This window comes from Haematobia irritans, chromosome 5, assembly GCF_050003625.1.
Source record: "Haematobia irritans isolate KBUSLIRL chromosome 5, ASM5000362v1, whole genome shotgun sequence".
NCBI classification, from domain to species: Eukaryota; Metazoa; Arthropoda; class Insecta; order Diptera; family Muscidae; genus Haematobia; species Haematobia irritans.
The window spans coordinates 169,029,966-169,043,754 of NC_134401.1; the positions used below are offsets into that span (position 1 = coordinate 169,029,966).

General features: G+C 34.0%; 1 protein-coding gene, 1 long non-coding RNA gene and 1 other non-coding gene across 3 annotated transcripts in view; 2 read left to right on the forward strand and 1 right to left on the reverse strand.

Moving 5' to 3' along the window:
* Positions 1 to 13,789, forward strand: part of Roc2 (Regulator of cullins 2) — a 66,788-nt gene that overhangs the window by 52,011 nt on the left and 988 nt on the right. The window lies entirely within an intron of this gene.
* On the forward strand, positions 4,800 to 4,871 carry TRNAE-UUC (transfer RNA glutamic acid (anticodon UUC)). The gene has a single exon. It is a non-coding gene; the product is annotated as a tRNA-Glu (tRNA).
* Positions 5,937 to 6,209, reverse strand: LOC142241541 (uncharacterized). The gene is made up of 2 exons (XR_012723680.1): positions 6,158 to 6,209; positions 5,937 to 6,096 (listed from the first exon to the last, which is right to left on the reverse strand). It is a non-coding gene; the product is annotated as an uncharacterized LOC142241541 (long non-coding RNA).

A 13,789-nucleotide genomic window follows, 5' to 3' on the forward strand; every position in this document is an offset into this window, starting at 1 on the left:
ATGTCTACAGTGAATCTAAAAAAATATCTACATATAAGGGAGCAATACGAATTGCCAGTCTTTATACACATGCTTCACTTATTCATCATTAACCAGTTTCCAAATATGTGCTCATCGACGTTATTGCAAAGTAATGTTCGATCAACCATAAGTTTAATGCACTGAACACAATAGTATCCCAGCGGGAAAAATGATGTACTTCTAAAATTTTCTGAGCTTAACTACCTGGTTTAAGAAAAATTGTTGGATTTTAATATCTGCTGCAATATCTAATTAAATATGATTAATATAATTAGATATATCAGCATATATGATGATGAGATCTGGAATAAGATATATATTATATTATATCAGCAACCATATCTGTACTGAAAAAAGCATGTTCGGATCCAAGGATTTTGTCTTTACACTAATGACTTTGGTATTCATTCCCAGCCAAAGCGGAGAATTGAAGTAAGGATACTTTTAAGCCACATTTCTCTTTTAAATTGGAGATTTTCGTACTTGAATCTAAGAAACAAATTTTAATTTAAACAAAGTTTTGCGTTCTTGAATCTATGAAGCAAATTTTAGTTTATTAAATTTTTCATCTTTTTTCTTCTTGTACTATCAAAGTCCTTTAAAAAGTGTTAACGACAACTTAAATGTCCAAATTTATACTAGGATTCAAGTAGAAATTGTGCTATGTTTCAAGTAAAAAAACGTCTTTAAAATTGAAACACTCATCCTATTTTTGAACCTTTTTTGCTTTGTTTATAAAAAATCAACAAATTTAAAGACGATTTCATTAACATTGAATCATTTTGCAGAATTACTAAAGCCAAGTTGACCTTAGTCAAACAAAATTTTCTTTCATGAAAAGATATCTATTTTTAAGTCTTAGTCACTTAGCTATAAGGACAAAACAACTTTATTGAAAAGTCTATCGACTTTTGAACAAGTAAAAACTTTACATCGGAGAAATGCATCTTCTATGCTAAGCAAAATTCGCATTCGTATTTTAAGGACATGAAATATTTGGCTTCATAACAATATTCTATCCGTGTAAGCAGTTATAATATATATATAAGTCTATACATATAGACTTTGATATTATTAGATGTAATTAGATTCATCAAATTATAGTGCCGTTAAGTCCTCTTAACGCCTCGCCATGAAGAATTGGGCTACGAACTATGAAACTTGTCTGTGAGCACGGTAGCCAGATGTTTTCGAGAGAGATCCCCAATATTTCCAAAGGATATCCCCAACCGAAATTTTTTCACCATGAACAATCCCCAAAGAAAATGCATATATATATAAAAGTGAACTGTTTTATAGGAAGAATGAACCACCTCGTACGAAAAATGAACTAAATTTTATTCCACATTTTGAGATTTCTACAAAGCGTTGTTAAAACCAGGAAATTTTAATGCCCTGTTGTACTTTTTAACTGCAGTTCACGAAATTACATCATCTCATAGAAGAAAAATGAACTAAAAGTAAAGAAGAAAATCATTGGCGCCAAATCATGACCATTTTAACCATACAGAAGTTCATTCTTACTATTTTTAGGAATCGTACGAAAATCTTCTTTTGCTTTAGTTCATATTGAACTTATGTGTACGGTCATTGAACCTTATAATCACGTTTAGTTCATAAAATTTTTGAGACATACTTAAAAAAAGTAAGATTTCATTAAGCTGTGGAAAATTTCGATAAAAATAATAAAATTTAACTACAAGCAAATAAATGTTTTCCAATAAAAATAAGTTAAAATTAGCGTTAGTTTAAAAAAAATAAAATCAACCTCATATTATCGAAGTCTTTAATAGAAAAGGACTTGAACAAGAAAATTTATTAGACATGCTTTTTTCACTTGATAAAGTAACTTTCGAAGTTTGAAGGAAAAAAAATTGAAGTTCAAAATTGCAAAAATTCTTTAGTACCTATACGAAGTTCAAGGTGAGCGCAATATTGGTATCATTTACAAATTTTAAGAAATTCAAAACAATTTTATACTTCATGTGTGTATATTATTTCTTTTTATACCCACCACCATAGAATGGTGACGAGGGTATAATAAGTTTGTCATTCCGTTTGTAACACATCGAAATATCGATTTCCGACTATATAAAGTATATATATATTCTTGATCAGGGAGAAATTCTAAGACGATATAACGATGTCCGTCTGTCTGTCTGTTGTAATCACCCTACAGTCTTCAATAATGAAGCAATCGTGCTGAAATTTTGCACAAACCGTCTTTTGTCTACAGGCAGGTCAAGTTCGAAGATGGGCTATATCGGTCCAGGTTTTGATATAGTCCTCATATAAACCGACCACCCGATTTGGGGTCTTGGGCTTATAGAAATCGTAGTTTTTATCCAATTTGCCAGAAATTTGAAATCTAGAGGTATTTTATGACCATAAAGAGGTGTGCCAAAAATGGTGAGTATCGGTCCATGTTTTGGTATAGCCCCCATATAGACCGATCTCCCAATTTTACTTCTTGGGCTTATAGAAACCGCAGTTTTTATTCAATTTACCTGAAATTTAAAATCTAGAGGTATTTTATGACCATAAAGAGGTGTGCCAAAAATGGTGAGTATCGGTCCATGTTTTGGTATAGCCCCCATATAGACCGATCTCCCGATTCTACTTCTTAGGCTTATAGAAACCGCAGTTTTTATTCAATTTACCTGAAATTGGAAATCTAGAGGTATTGTAGGACCACAAATACGTGTGCCAAAAATTGTGAGTATCGGTCCATGTTTTGGTATGGTCCGCATATAAAACGACCTCCCGATTTGGGGTCTTGGGTTTATAGAAACCGTAGTTTTTATCCAATTTGTCTGAAATTGGAAATCTTGAGGTATTTTAGGACAATAAAGAGGTGTGCCGAAAATGGTGAGTATCGGTCCATATTTTGGTATAGCCCCCATATAGACCGATTTCCCGATTTTACTTCTTGGGCTTCTAGAATCCGAAGTTTTTATCCGATTTGCCTGAAATTGGAAATCTTGAGGTATTTTCGGGTCATAAAGAGGTGTGCCGAAAACGGTGAGTATCGGTCCATATTTTAGTATAGCCCACATAAGAACGATCTCCCGATTTAACTCCTTGGGTTTCTAGAAACCGTAGTTTTTATCTGATTTGCCTGAAATTGTAAATATTCTGGTATTTTTGGCTCACAAAAACGTGTATCGGATTAAGTTTTTATCAGTCCATTTGGTAATGCCTCCACGACTTCACTTCTTGAAACTCAATGTACATTTCCAGATTTTTCTTCTACAGATTTAAAATTTCAAATCAAGACGTTATTTTATAATGTTCTTGCACACTTACAAGAAATGTTAATGATTCCTCTAAAACTCAAACAAAAATGGTTCTTATAAATCCAGAATGTGATATAGTCCTCATAGGTGAAATCTTTAAATTTATCTTCGGGAAGTGTCCTCAAGCCCTCCTGAAATTTCAAAGGAAACCCTAATATTTGGTTCATGGTGGTGGGTATTTAAGATTCGGTCCGGCCGAACTTAGTGCTGTATTTACTTGTTTTAGTTCATTTAACTCACTCAAAAACTATTAAAGTCAAAAAATCTTTCTCAAAACATAACAATTCCATTAACTAAAATAGAATTAAATTGGCTTTAGTGCCATATAGGATTCCCTTTTTTGTTTTTTTTTTTTGAGTGAAGAACACTGTCAAAGGACTATTTAAAATACAGAGGGGCAGATATGTAACCTCAATTAATAATGGAATTTGCTACATAAATATTAATCTGTGATGGTAAACAGGAATGCGGTTTAGCCCAACCTAAATGATTGATTGTGGAAATATCGCCAGAAAAATCCCAAACCACGGCTCTATCCCCAGCCAAATCCCCAGATCCCCAAAGCCAAAAAATATTCCAACTACGAGAAAAAAATCCCCAGTTTGGGGAAAAATACCCTAATCTGACAACACTGTCTATGAGGCGAGAGGCTTGGCATAATATCATGTTTGTGCCTTCTCCTCATATTCAAAATGATATGACCTTTTGAACTCTAGAGCGACTATAGACAAGTTTTTTTTTAATAAGAATCTTACTTTACTTTATAGAAAGATATCTTATTGAATTGAATCTTTGGATCATTTTCTTAATAATTTATGCCGAAATATGAAAAGTTATACGTCATTCTTTTTTTATACTTTTTCTTTTAATTTTTATCTGTGAATCACCAACTTTTGCCACAATTGCTGCACAGTTCCCCACTGGGTATGTGTTCAATATCAAATACATTCATACATACACATTTATATCATTGTGATGCCCTTTAAAATTCCCAGCTTCTATGTGATCACCACAACGTTTCTCAGACGATTATCTGGTATCGAACATCTCATCACGTCTCTCTCGCCCTCTCTACAATTGTTAGCATCACCTAAGTAAACATTTAACGAATTGAAGCCAGGCCCCCGTGCATGACGTCACGTAGACGCAAGCTATTGAATAGTGTGCTACCCAAACTAATTCAACTGTAAACCCAACCGTTGAGAAAAAACGTTTCCACGAGCACATTTATGACACAAAAAATTGTATGTTGTTCCACGATGTTTTATTTCATCATACTCAAAATATTTGCTATGTACGTACGTATGTAGAAGTATAAGTTAGCAAATGGGCATGATGAGATGACCATAAAATCTTTTATAGTATTTCAATTTAGTGCTGCGTAAATACTTAAGTAATTTATTTTTAGAATTTCTACCTACTATATTGTGGTATGCATAATAAGATGATTCATATGTGGTTAATGTTTGGTATAATATTATATCCCATATGGTCTAGTGGCTAGGATATCTGGCTTTCACCCAGAAGGCCCGGGTTCGATTCCCGGTATGGGAAGATTTTTTTTATATTTTTTTATTTAATTATAATTACTTATATATCTATAAATTATAATTATTTCTCCATCAAATGTCAATAAAGAATTTTAGTAATTTAGATTTTAATATGACATGTAACAGGGTGACATCGGTTAAACATAAACCCTCATAATTATGAGATTATATTTAGCAATTTAGGAAAATATTTTCTATATTTCATGTTAGCCTGATACAAATGCATTATATCTAATTATACAATTAATTTTCGAGCTTTATGGACAGATAGATTAAGGAACATGGTTAATAGAGCCATTGAAAAGAAAACGCCAGATACAAATCTATACACGCCTGGACTGTACATGTTTCGGTTCGGGCGAATGAATGATCTGTCTGGTCTACAAAAAAAAGTCCGTTTAAAATGTATGAAAATCCAGAACCAAAAATATTTTTGAAAGCGATTGGATTTCAAGTCGTTTCTTTTCTAAGAAATGGGAAAAAATAAAATATATGCGTTTCGGGACACTTCCTGGAGAAGAAATTCCGCGACAATCCAGGCGAATCCCAGCCATCTGACAATGCAAAGTCCATCGCATTTTCACGTATAGTCAAAAAACCATTCCTATATATCATTATGACATACATTTTTTACATTTCTTTTATTGTGTTTATCAGCACAGCAAATCGAGACTATTTAAGTTATAGTCCACAATAAAATAAAATGTTGGCAACATCAACGGGGAAAAAAGCGTCAGATCTGGTTTTTAACCACACCCATAGAAAAATTATTACCATACGGGCTCAAATCAATACCGTACGTTATTGATAGTTAGCCAACCCCGTATGGTACAATATCAATACCGAACGGTACAGGCGGTACACAAAGCATGAAAGTACCATACGGTATTATGAAAATACCAAAATGGTATTAAAAATAATACCTTAGCGGTATTAATATTTATACCATTAAGTTATTGATGTATAAACAGTGTGGTATTACCAAATTATACCAAAACGGTATTGAGTTTAATACAAACCCTGTATTTATTGTTATAATACATATTAGTTCAATAAACACACGTAACAATGACATTTCCTTTAATACATTTATAAAATACATAGTACATACACTTCACCACTTGTTACATGCAAAATTATTCTTTGAATTTTATGTCCCATTACAGGCTCTGTATGCCTCAAGCTGACTGTTGTAAGATTTGGAAAGCTTTTGTATGTATCTTACGTATCTAATGAGATAATGGTTCCGAATTAGTAAATATTAATAATACTAAAACATTTTATACTTACGAATACTTCGCTATATCCACAAATTTAGTTTTTTTCAGTCATCATGTTTTCCAAGAAATATTGCAATTAACGCGTCTATTTACTCTATGTGAACAAACTAAACTACTAAGGCGACAACTTAGTTTTTAGCAACGGCGACATATCATATGCTACAGGTATGTGATAGTTAATACCATAATAATACCGGATGTAAATGATTTGATGGAAAGTGGTATCAAAATTAGAAGGTAACGTGAACCAATCAATTAATACCAAACGGTAATGGCCACGTACCGCCTTTTTTCTACTAATGCAGATATATTATAATTGATATAGTTTTGTTTTCTTGAAAATGTATCTCATTGATTTATATATGTTTTAATAAAAATAATTCGTCTTTTACTTATTTTTCCTTTGATAGTCATATTCCAAAGCAGCTATACATCAAAGTGGCATATAAAAGAATTTGCTTAACTGTCGAATTTCACATATTGTCCAAAAAAGTTGTGCAACTATTGGTGTGGACTATAAGCGAAAACTATTGTAATACCACATGGCAGTGTAGCAAAGCGAGAATATTTCTAAGTATTTTCGAAAGTAAAACTTAAAAATTTTGAAATTTAAAAAAATGTAATCTCTCTTTAACTCTGCTAAAAACTTTGAACTCATACTTGAAATTCGTTTAAAATACGCATACATCGATATATATTAAGTATTGGAAATATTTATAGCAAGATTTGCTTGGAAATAAATATTTACAAACCGGAATATCCACCGGACATTGCAATATGTACCTATTCAGAACACTCCCCATATCAAAATGACATGCAATGTAACCACAAAAAAAAACCGGACACAAGTTCTTGTTAGAAAGTTTGTCAGCTGTGTACTGTCAACGCTTACATTTGCCTTTGCTAACTTTAATATTTATGCATAATTTTTAAATCAAATAATTGAAAAGCGCATAAACATTTCCATAGTTCTTGATTCTTCCGTATGATTATACAATTACTTCTGTGGCGTCTAACTGAGCTGAGCGACAAGATCAGCAGCAACTTTTTAAATGATGCAATAGAGTATCTCAACATGCAATTAAGTTGAACTTTCTTGATTGAGTTTCAATTACAAGTAATTTAATGCAGGAGCCCTGATATATATTGAATATGTAATAAAAATTGCTTATGAAATCGAACATTGATACATGTTGAACATTTTAAATTAAAATTATATTTGCTGTATGTGTACGCATTTGATTTCTTTCAATTACGAAGGGAGAACACCAAAAAAATTAGAGCATTACTAGAAAGTCGACTGGGATTCAATAATAGTCTTTTGTTTTCTTTTAGTACTGGATAACCAAGCCTTGAGGGACTAAAAGAAAATAGAGTACTACTTTATCCAGAATATGTGTAGGTTTGCGCAACCAGATCATAGACCAAAAAATGTATAGACGTCTCAAGTCCATTCACAATGATTTTTTTATTTGCAGTGCGCAGTCATCGCACTCAATCGCGCAGTCAAGTGACTTAATTTTTTTGAAAACGTGAATTACCGTATAAATCAGTCAATTTGCATTACAAAAAAGGTGTTGATGTAACAAAGAAAAACAAATTTTTTTTTTGTCAAAATTAGTTTTTATTATTCAACATAGTTCCCTTCAAGAGCGATACAACGATTATAACGGCCTTCCAATTTTTTGATACCATTTTGATAGTACTCCTTCGGTTTTGCCTCAAAATAGGCCTCAGTTTCGGCACCTCTTCATTGCAGCCAAATTTTTTTCCTGCGAGCATCCTTTTGAGGTCTGAGAACAAGAAAAAGTCGCTGGGGTCAGATGTGGAGAATACGGTGGGTGGGGAAGCAATTCGAAGCCCAATTCATGAATTTTTGCCATCGTTCCCAATAACTTTTGTCACGGTGCGTTGTCTTGGTGGAACAACATTTTTTTCTTCTTCATATGGGGCCGTTTTGTCGCGATTTCGACCTTCAAACGCTCCAATAACGCCATATAATAGTCACTGTTGATGGTTTTTCCCTTCTCAAGATAATCGATAAAAATTATTGCATGCGCATTCCAAAAAACAGAGGCCATTACTTTGCCAGCGCTTCGGAGACGGTTCACCGGTCGCTGTCCACTCAGCCGACTGTCGATGGGACTCAGGAGTGTAGTGATAGAGCCATGTTTCATCCATTGTCACATATCGACGGAAAAACTCGGGTGTATTACGAGTTAACAGCTGCAAACACCGCTGAGAATCATCAACACGTTGTTGTTTTTGGTCAAATGTGAGCTCGCGCGGCATCCATTTTGCACAGAGCTTCCGCATATATAAACATTGATGAATGATATGACCATCACGTTCCTTTGATATCTTTAAGGCCTCTGCTATCTCGATCAACTTCCTTTTACAGTCATTCAAAATCATTTTGTGGATTTTTTGATGTTTTCGTCGGTAACCACCTCTTTCGGGCGTCCACTGCATTCACCGTCCTCCGTGCTCATTTCACCACGCTTAAATTTTGCATACCAATCAATTATTGTTGATTTCCCTAGGGCAGAGTCTAGAAACTCATTATCAAGCCAAGTTTTTGCTTCCACCGTATTTTTTCCCTTCAGTATTTTATCAAAACATGAAATTCCTTTTTTTTCATTTTTTCACAATAACAAAAGTTGCTTCACAAAAGTCACTCTATCTCACAAACTAATTGACTTAAACACGTCAAATTTTGACACGAATCATTTGAAGGTCGGTAGTATATAAAAATTATATGCATTTAATACCAGCGACGCCATCTATGTGCCAGACCGGGGACTTATCAGCCAATCTGTTACACAATTTTATATGTTTTTAAAATATTTGGTGTTTCATCAAGAGAACAAAGGAAGGAATTGAAGCCAATTTAAAAAATCACTCATTTGCAGATGAAAAAGGCAAACTACAGCGCTGTGAATTCGCATAAGACGTCTATACCTTTCTTGGTCTACGTTTGCAGTGCGCAGTCATTTCACTCAATTGCGCAGTCAAGTCACTCAATTTCTTTTTGGAGAACGGGAATTACCGTACAATGTGGTGTTTCATCAAGACAACAAAGGAAAGAAAACAAATTAAAGCCAAATTAAAAAGTCACTCATTTGCAGACGAAAAAGTGTCATCTACGGTGTGCAGACAAACCACAGCGCTGTGAATTCACATAAGTCGTCTATACCTTGTCTTCGTCTATGCTATTAGTACCTATTGGGAAACCGGGCATGTAAAAATATCTTTATTGTCCGGCGCCTACATTTTAGTGGATATGCGCTGACATAATCAGAGACGGTTTACTCTGGTCAAAATTAAGCGGCCACGATGGCTTAATTCTCTGGTCAGATTCATTCTCTATGATCATGCGACAATTTCATGAGTGAAATATCTTATGATGCACAAATTGTAACCTGAGTTCGTTGTACTATCGTAATAATATTAATATGATTTTCTATGAAATCATATGAATAATAATCGACTAAAAAGTCAGACCATTGGATTTCTTGGAATTCTACTTCTTTTGGTTTATTAATAAACTGATTGTTTTTCTTGCACCTGAATAAGAATAAAATGGTAGCGATTTTAGTAGTTCCCACAAGAAATATAGCTTAGTAGGGCGATTTTATGATACGGATGAATCAATTTCAAATTGAAGTTGGACAAATTTGCGTATGCAATTTTTTCCATTATATTTTTTTGAAAACAACGGACGTGACAATAACCATTCAACTCAGATTACGTTCAAGAAGAAAAACAGCCTACCTACACCTGCAATTCAAGAACCGAGACTTATAGACGGACAAAAGAATCCAATACCCAACGCATGCACTTGTTAAACAATTTTGTTAATAAGCGTAAGCATAATTGTGGTCAAATTCTAAGAACTGAATATTGGAAATATGAATAATGTGAACGAACGAACTAGCGCAGTTAGCGAAGTATGCATGGAAAACAACCATATTTTCGAGAGTCATTGACCGAAGTAACCAGAAGGGAACAGACATAACATATTATGTTTTCCCCCCAAATTGATTTATTTTTCATTGAAACACAAGCCTCATTTGATTTCAATAACAAAAATATATGAATGGAGAAGACTCAAGTCGATCGAACAATGGAAGAAGTTGTTTTCCTTTTTTTTAATTTTTATGATATTTATTATTTGTCAACGTTGCCAATTAATTGGCGTTTCAATGTAACATAAAACAATTGCTTTGATTTATTTTCTCAAAATTGTAGTCTTTCCCTTTCTTAACGAAGGATCGGATCAATTGGTTGGTTGAGTAAACGTGTAAATGTGCACGTTTTAGAATTCGTGTGAACTGTCGAGCAACAATTTCAAATGCAATGTTTTCAAAAATTTCAATCAATTGTGTTTTTGTTTTTAATTTATTTTTATATTGCTTTCTTTTCTAAATTTGTTAAATTGACACAACAACTCAGTTGTTTGTACCCAACTCAGAGCCCGAGATAGAAAGGGAGGAGTGTTTTTCTTTTCTTGCACAGACAATGATGACAATTTCCAAGATATGGGGGACATGATCTGTCAATTACATATGATGATCATCATGTGATGATATATACCTACATACATATCTATATATATACATACATATTACATGAAGAAATATTCCTTGTTGATCATTTCTATTTGCGTCACCGTATTCCCAAAGAGGGGCCAATACTTAATATTGGCAATGTTCCCACATCGATGTGGACTTTGTTAAATAATGCTATAGCCAGTTCTTTTCGGCTATTCTTCTATGTAAACAAATATTTTTGAAAAAAAAAAATACAAAAAAACAACGACAGTTCACACTTTTAAAAGGTCTTTGGTTCATAGCATTGCAACCGAGAACTTGCACTGTAACAAATAAAACGAATATCAATACAATCTTTTTGTTTAATTAATATATTTAAAGAACTAGCTTCACTTGCACGAAACGGGCCAGTTACCGAATTTGGTTTACTCCGGTGAGAAACCATTCCAAATTGGTCAGCTCATTGATTTACACCTTCTATTGTGCTCTAACACTGAAAAAAAAGCATGTCCAGTTTCAAAGATCTTGTCTTTAACAATTTTGGTATTGATTCCGAGCCAAAGAAGCGGAGAATACAAGTATACTTGTATTCTCGCAGATACGAAAAACATAATCGCATAGATGAAATATTTTCATCACCTGGACGTAATATAGTGATCTATGGGATGTCAATGTGTTCATCACAGTGATGAATTACAATTCATCGCCATGATGAAAAATTCATCACCGGGATTAAATGTTACGTTAGCTCATTTTTGACGAAAAATTCGTTCTCATGACGTAAATTTTCCTTTCAGTGCAGGGATACTTTTAAGACACAATTCTCATTTAAAATTTGGGTTTTGTGTACTTGCTTCTATGAAGCAAATTTTTGATTTTTCGCTTTTTCAGTTTTGTTTTTCTTCATATGCTATCAAAGTCCTTTAAAAACGAGTTAAAGTCAAGTTGAGCTTAGCTCAAAATTTTTTTCTTTCATGTTATGATATCCATTTTTAAGTCAAATCACTTAATTATAAGGAGAATACGACTTCAAAGAAGTCGTATTGTCCTAAAAAAAGTTTATCGGCTTTTGGACAAGGAAAAACTTTATAAAGGGTGATTTGTTAAGAGCTTGATAACTTTTTAAAAAAAAAAAACGCATAAAATTTGCAAAATCTCATCGGTTCTTTATTTGAAACGTTAGATTGGTCCATGACATTTACTTTTTGAAGATAATTTCATTTAAATGTTGACCGCGGCTGCGTCTTAGGTGGTCCATTCGGAAAGTCCAATTTTGGGCAACTTTTTCGAGAATTTCGGCCGGAATAGCCCGAATTTCTTCGGAAATGTTGTCTTCCAAAGCTGGAATAGTTGCTGGCTTATTTCTGTAGACTTTAGACTTGACGTAGCCCCACAAAAAATAGTCTAAAGGCGTCAAATCGCATGATCTTGGTGGCCAACTTACCGGTCCATTTCTTGAGATGAATTGTTCTCCGAAGTTTTCCCTCAAAATGGCCATAGAATCGCGAGCTGTGTGGCATGTAGCGCCATCTTGTTGAAACCACATGTCAACCAAGTTCAGTTCTTCCATTTTTGGCAACAAAAAGTTTGTTAGCATCGAACGATAGCGATCGCCATTCACCGTAACGTTGCGTCCAACAGCATCTTTGAAAAAATACGGTCCAATGATTCCACCAGCGTACAAACCACACCAAACAGTGCATTTTTCGGGATGCATGGGCAGTTCTTGAACGGCTTCTGGTTGCTCTTCACTCCAAATGCGGCAATTTTGCTTATTTACGTAGCCATTCAACCAGAAATGAGCCTCATCGCTGAACAAAATTTGTCGATAAAAAAGCGGATTTTCTGCCAACTTTTCTAGGGCCCATTCACTGAAAATTCGACGTTGTGGCAGATCGTTCGTCTATTCATGATGAAATGTCAAAGCATACTGAGCATCTTTCTCTTTGACACCATGTCTGAAATCCCACGTGATCTGTCAAATACTAATGCATGAAAATCCTAACCTCAAAAGAATCACCCTTTATTAGAGAAATGCGTCTTATATGCTAAGCAAAATTTGCACTTTGACCTAACGACAATATATTTTTCAGTGAATGGTGTGAGCTGCCGCAACGGCTGATTATCTTTTCCGGCCTGTATTCATCGTCCATGGTGTCAAAATAAAGGCCGAATATTATCGGGAAATGTCCTAAAGACAGTATTGAAGCAAGTAAACATTTCCGAGGCATATCATGGGCATTCCAACAGGACTCAGCACGCGTCCACCAAGAATGGCTTAAAAAGAAAGTTTCTCGCTTCATTTCTACCGCACAACAGCCACGATAAATCTTCAGATCTGAATCCGTCTGGGCGCATTTTGAAGGTTGGCACTATAAATTACCAAAAATCTCGATCGTCATGAAAAAAATATAACACTTTACTTTGTTGCATTATATATCAGCCATCTTGCTTAAGATGTAGTGAACAGAAATCCATAATTTTTTTCAATATAAGACATTTATCTACGAGTCGAGCTGTATAGCGACGATCGGGTTTCGCTAAATGCAATCTTGCCAGTATATTTCTGGCTATTGTCCCCAAAGTAGGACGTTTTCGTCCCAAAAACCCAAATTTAAATTAAAATTCTTCAAAACGTCCCCAAAACATGTTTGGCAAGAAAATACTAAATAAATAGACAATCCCCCATGTTCTGCTTTACGAATTCGCGAAACGAAAATTTTTTCTCAACCATATATGCAGTGTTGCCAATATTTTTCTGGCTCTTGTCCCCAAAGTAGGATACTTTCGTCCCCAAAAATCCCAATTTAAATTAAAATTCTTCAAAACGTTCCCAAACATTTTTTGCCAAGTTTTTATGAAAACAATAAATGAATAGACACTGCTGCAGAAAATCTGTAATAATTTAAAAAAGCTTGCGAACAGTACAAAAAGATTAAAATTTCGAAACACAAAAGCAGGAATGCGGTCTTTGAAATTTATAAAACTGTTACTAAACCAATTTCGAAAATATCTCCACAAAAAACGCGAAATGTAGGGAAATCCCCAAAAGTCATTGAATATTTTTGTTGCTTTGTTTTACGAGAAAT